The 5,389-nt window shown below is 68.0% G+C and overlaps 1 long non-coding RNA gene across 1 annotated transcript; it reads left to right on the top strand.

Moving 5' to 3' along the window:
• Window positions 1-972: 972 nt before the first annotated feature.
• On the top strand, window positions 973-1,925 carry LOC142824058 (uncharacterized). Its single transcript, XR_012899096.1, has 3 exons — window positions 973-1,096; window positions 1,632-1,699; window positions 1,820-1,925. It is a non-coding gene; the product is annotated as an uncharacterized LOC142824058 (long non-coding RNA).
• The last annotated feature ends 3,464 nt before the right edge of the window (window positions 1,926-5,389 follow it).

The raw sequence follows: 5,389 nt of genomic DNA, 5'->3' as shown, positions 1-5,389 counted from the left end.
CAGGCGGGACCCAGCCCAGCGGGGGAGCCGGGTAGGGTGGCTCCGGGGCCTCCTCTGTGGAGAGAAACACCTGCCCCGGGAGCCCAGCCCCCATTACCACCAGGGGGCATCGCCCTGCCCGGCCCCCGGGGACCTGCCAGTCTCCGGGAGCCCCCAGCCCGTCGCTCCCCGCACCAGCCCCTGCAGCTGTGGGTCCAGGTCCGTCAGCAGCAGCGCCTGGGCCTCCAGCTGCAGCCGGGCCACCTCCCGCAGCCGCTCAGACCCAGGTGAGGGGCCGTGAACACGCTGGGCCCAGGGGCTCACCCAGTACCCCGGGGGGGCAGCCCCAGTGTCTGCCCCGCAGCCAGGGCAATGGATGGGGGCGGGGGCTGCTGCTTGGCTCTCTTCTTCCTGGTGGGGGCTCTGCTGAGGGCGTTGGCAGATGTGAGGGTGGAAGGGGGATGGGTCCCTGCGAGGGGCGTGTGGGGCCCAACCTGCCCTGGGTCCCTGACATGGGGGCGCGTGACCCCTGCTGGCCGCTGGAGTCACCCTGGTCCCTTCCCTCCCGCACAGAGCCCCCCTGCGCCTCGGCGGAGCTCTGCCAGGAGCGGGTGGACTCCCGGGTGGAGGAAGGGGCCATCTATGACATCGAAGAGCAGCTCCACACCCGGGACACGGTAGGAACCTTCTCCACACGGGGGGGAGCCGAGATTGTCCGGCCCCTTCCCAGCACGTCCCCCCCCCCCCTCCGGGAGGGGCTTGTCCCTGGGGATCCCCCTGGGGCCCCTTCTCCTGCATGACCTGGACCCCCCAAGCTGGGGGCTCTTGTCATGCACCAGCTGGGCCCCCACAAGCCTGAGGCAGCAGTTGGGGGGGGAGTGTGGGTGCTTGGACAACCAGCAGCTCCCACCTCCACTCCTGGGAGACCTGAGCCCTGCAGCTGTCCGTGGGGGGCAGGCAGGCCCCAGGCTCACAGACTCTCTCTGGGGTGCAGAGCCCAGCCGCCCTGCAGCGGTTCCTCTTGGCCATCCCCCTCGCCTGCCTCGCCGCCCTCCAAAGGGGCGAGGACACCCTGGCGCCGCGCTGCTGCAAGGACACCATGATGGCCAGGATCGTTGTAAGCGAGTCGCGGCAGCCGGGAGGAGGGAAGGGGATACGTGGGGTGGACAGGGGTCTGCCTGGGCCATGGCGGCGGGTGGGGGTGCTGGAAACGGGATGGGTGGAGTCAGGAGGGCTGGAGGTGGACATGGGGAGGGTGGGTGGGGATGCTGGAGGAGGGAGGGACACAGAAATGGGGCAGGTCTGGGGTGCCGGAGAGGAAGGGGGATTCGGGACAGGGAGGGGTCTCCCCGGGCCATGGGGGGCTGGAAGGGAGCCGAGCGGGCTGCTGGGGATGCGCCTGGGGAGCAGGGATGAGGAGGTTCAGAGGCTGGTCACCAGGGCAGTGAGGGGCAGGAGACGGCCTGGGGACAAGGACTGAGCTGGTCCCGGTTTGGGAGGGGGGTGCTGGGAGGGGCCCTGTGTCGGGCAGGGGGGCTACAGGGCAGCGGGAGGCAGTGGGGTTGGATCCTGCTGGGTGGGGGCGCTGGCCGTGTGAGCGTCTCTTGGGGGCCCCAGCCTCACACGCCCCTTTTTCCCCTTGGGTCTCACAGGAGATCATGGAGGACTCGCCCCCCCCGCTGGTCTTGGCCGACTGCCTCAACGCCGCCTGCAGCCTCAGGTACCGACCCCCCCCCCCCCCCCCGCCGACTCCCCCCAGAGCAGATCCCCTGGCCAGGGAGTGGGAAAGTCTCTGTCTCCTGCTGCTGAATTAACAGTCTCTGCCCCTCTCTCCTGCCAGCACCTTGCAGCCTCCCCTGCGGGCCCAGCTCCTGAGCCCCCTGCTGACGGCGGCCGTGGGACAGACAGTGTCTGGGGACTGGCAGCAGGAGCCCATCCACACTCAGGTACGTCCCTCCGGGCCCTGCTCCCGGGCGGGGCTGGAGCTCCAGAGAGGGGGGGGGGGGGCAGAGGGAGGGAAGAAGCTGCAGGTTTGGATCCTTCCCTCCAGGGTTCCCGTTGCTCTCCCGGGGGGCCCGTCCCTTCCATGCCCAGCCTGGGCTCCTCCCTGCTCTGCGAGGCGGCTCAGACCCTGCTCTAGGCTGCACCCCGGAGCCAGCGGGTGGCCTGGATCCCCCAACCCCCCTCTGACCCAGGGCTCCTCCTTGTCTTGCAGCAGTTCATCTGGGCCCTTCCCTACGACCTCCAGGCCCTACTGGCGAGCCTCCTCGCCGAGTCCCCAGACACCGCCCGGCTGCAGCTCATAATGGAGGTGAGCCCCGTGGGGGGGACGGGGCCATTGTCCCTGCTTCCTCGGGGGGGGGGCCGAGAGAGGAGCAGTGTCAGTGGCTGGGGGGGGCACAGTCCGAGAGGAGCCCCAGGCTCTGCCCAGAACCGGCACCTCCCTACGGGTCCTGACCTGCCTCTTTCCCCCCCAGCACCTGAGCCCGTGGCTGGAGTCCCGCCTGCCCCAGGAGCGAGCCAGGGCCCTTGGCAGCACCACGGCCCTGCTGGGAGTTGCCACCACCCTCCCGGGGTTTGACGTAAGTGACCTCGGAGCCGGGGGGTCTGGGGCTGCAGGGCACGGGGCTGGGAGCGTCCCCGGGAGGCAGAGGCAGGGCCGGGAATGGGCCGGGAATGGGCCGCGTTCTCCTTTCCCCGGGGAGGGGCGACCCTGGGCCCTTCAGGGGGGCTCTTGAGGGACTGGGCCCCAGACTGGGGAGTGGCCGTCAGTGGATCCCCTTGTTCCACCCCCGGAGTGACCCTTCAGTCGGGGCCATTGCTCAGGGTTGTCTCCTCGCAAGGCCGGCCCCGCCCCGCCCCGCCCCGGGAGGTGTCTCTGTCCGTCCCCCGAGCTCAGACCCGCCTCGGCGGCCGTTTGCATGGGACGTGCAGCCCCAGGATGCTGAGGGACCCCCCCTCTTCTCTCCCCTCAGAACTCCGCCGACTGGCCGAGGATGGGTCACCACGTGGCCCAGCTGGGCCTTTTTATTTCGGACCCATCCGAAGACGTCAGCCGGCTGGCCCGGGAGGGGGTGCACAGCCTGTATCAACTCCTCCTGCACCACAGGGGTAAGGAACCCAGCCGGGACCTGGGCCCCAGGGACACCCTGAGGGTGCCGGCGGCGGGGGGAGGGGACCCAGCCCTTTTCCCCCAGACTGGCCCAAGGGGGGATGCGTCCCTCTGTGTTCCCCTTCTGCCCCCTGTGCCCCTCCATTTGCCCAGGGATGCCTGCAGGGACCCGTGGGAGGGGAAGGGCTCAGACCTGCCAGCAGAATGACCCTGTTGTGTCTCTTGCAGGCCTCAACATCCACCAGGCAGAGGACCTGTGGTGCAGACACTACTACAAAGAAAGATGGGTCCTGGTTCACAGCAACAGCGTGAGGGTGGGAGAGGTAAGGACGCGCTGCCAGGGCAGGGCAGGGCTCGGGGGTGGGGCTGGCTGGGGCCCTCGTGGGGGTAGGAGGGTCTTGGGGGCAGGAGGAAGCTGTGACCTGGGGCAGGGGTTGGGGTGCCGGGTGAGGAGAGCGTCTGGGTGCAGGGTCTGGAAGGGAGTTTGGGGGAGGAGGAAGCTGTTTTAGCCCCAGGAGTTGGGGCCGGGCTCTGGGCCGTCAGCTGAAACCTCCTGTGCTCTTGATTCCAGGTCTTTGGGCAGCTCTTCACAGCAGAGCAGGAGAATTGCTTTTTGGACAAGGCTCTGCTCGCTGCCCGCTCCCCCCTGCGGCGCCCCAGCCAGGCCGGGCTGGTCCTGGCCCACGCCCTGCATGGGCAGGCCCATCAGCTCCTGGAATACATGGTGAGCAGCCGGAGCAGATCAGGAGAGTGGGGCAGGGCCAGGGTCTCCTTCCCATCCCCTCAGGGAGTCCCCCGCCCCTTTCCTCAGGCTGCCCCCACCCCACGTCCCTGCTGGCAGAATCCCTCCTGCCCCTGCGAGCGTCCCTGGGGGTGGGGGAGGCTCTGAACACAGAAACTGTCCTAGGAGGCGGGAGGGGGCCGAGGTGTCAGGAGCTCTGGGGGGGGGGGGGGTCAGGAGCTCACCCTGCGGGCCTGACGGGGGGTGACCAGAGAGCAGGGGGGAGGAGGGTGGAAATGCTGGGGGGCCAGTTCCCCTGAGTCCCCAGGGATGAATGTGACGGATTCTGCTTCCCTTGCAGCAGGAAGACACCCAGTGAGAGCAGCAAGAGCTGAGGAGCCAGCAGCTGCGTCCCCCTCCCCCCAACCCTCCCAATTGTATTGAATTGTATTTACATTCTCATTAAACAATGTTTCAAAAAACATTTGGATCAGGCTTGGTCAATAATTTGTAATGGGGGGGCCATTTTGGCAACTGATCAAGGGCCACATTTCTACCGAGGGGTTTGGGGTCTGGGACGGGGCGGTTGGGTGCAGAAGGGAGCTTAGGGGTGGAGCCTGGGTGCAGGGGGGGGGTATGATCTGGGGCGGTGCATAGGGGTGCAGGGTCCAGGAGGGGGTATGGGCGCAGGAGAGGACTCTGGCCTGGGGGAGGGGCTCTAGAGGGGTGCAGGGTCAGGGAGGGAGCTGTGACCTGGGTGAAGGGGGAGCAGAAGGTTTGGGGGAGGGGGTGCGGGTGCCAGAGAGGAGTCTGGCCTGGGGGAGGGGTGTCGGGGGGGTGCAGGGTCAGGGAGGGAGCTGTGACCTGGGTGAAGGGGGAGCAGAGGGTTTGGGGGAGGGGGTGCGGGTGCCAGAGAGGAGTCTGGCCTGGGGGAGGGGTGTCGGGGGGTGCAGGGTCAGGGAGGGAGCTGTGATCTGAGGGAATGGGGGACGCAGGTTCAGGTGGTCGCCTGGGACAGGCAGTCGGGGAGGGGACGTGGGCGCCAGGGGCAGGCTCTGGCTGCGGAGGTGCCTACCTAGGCAGCTGCGTATGGGGGAGCCCGACTGTCACCTGAGGGGATGGGGGAGCTCAATTTTCAACTGTGGGGAATGGAGGAAATACTGTGGAGTGGAGGGAGCGAGATGGGGGGGGCTGAATTGTTCCCGGAGGGGAGATCTCCCTGGCTTGCGGGGGGGGCGTTTCCAGCAAAGCCCTCACATAAGAGGGGGACAGACGGGGGGAGGGAGAGGACGGGGATGGGCAGGGCAGGTGGAAATGGGGAGGGGCAGGAGAAGGGAAGGGGGAGGAGATGGAGGAGAGCAGGGGATAGGAGTGGGGGCGGGGATGAGGAGCAGGACAGAGGCAGGGCAGTGGTGGTGATGGCTGAGCGATGAGAACAGCTCGCAGGGAGCTTAAAGCCAGCAGATGCTTTTCGGCAGAGTTGCCATTTGCCCTGGCGGCCTTGCCAGAATAGCTGTGCCAGCGGGGGGGGGCTTTTGCCACACACCCAAGCCAAGCCAGCTGTGGCGGCAAAGCCT

Source organism: Pelodiscus sinensis, unplaced genomic scaffold (genome assembly GCF_049634645.1).
Source record: "Pelodiscus sinensis isolate JC-2024 unplaced genomic scaffold, ASM4963464v1 ctg37, whole genome shotgun sequence".
Classification (NCBI taxonomy): Eukaryota; Metazoa; Chordata; order Testudines; family Trionychidae; genus Pelodiscus; species Pelodiscus sinensis.
This window is presented reverse-complemented; position numbering and strand designations above follow the sequence as displayed.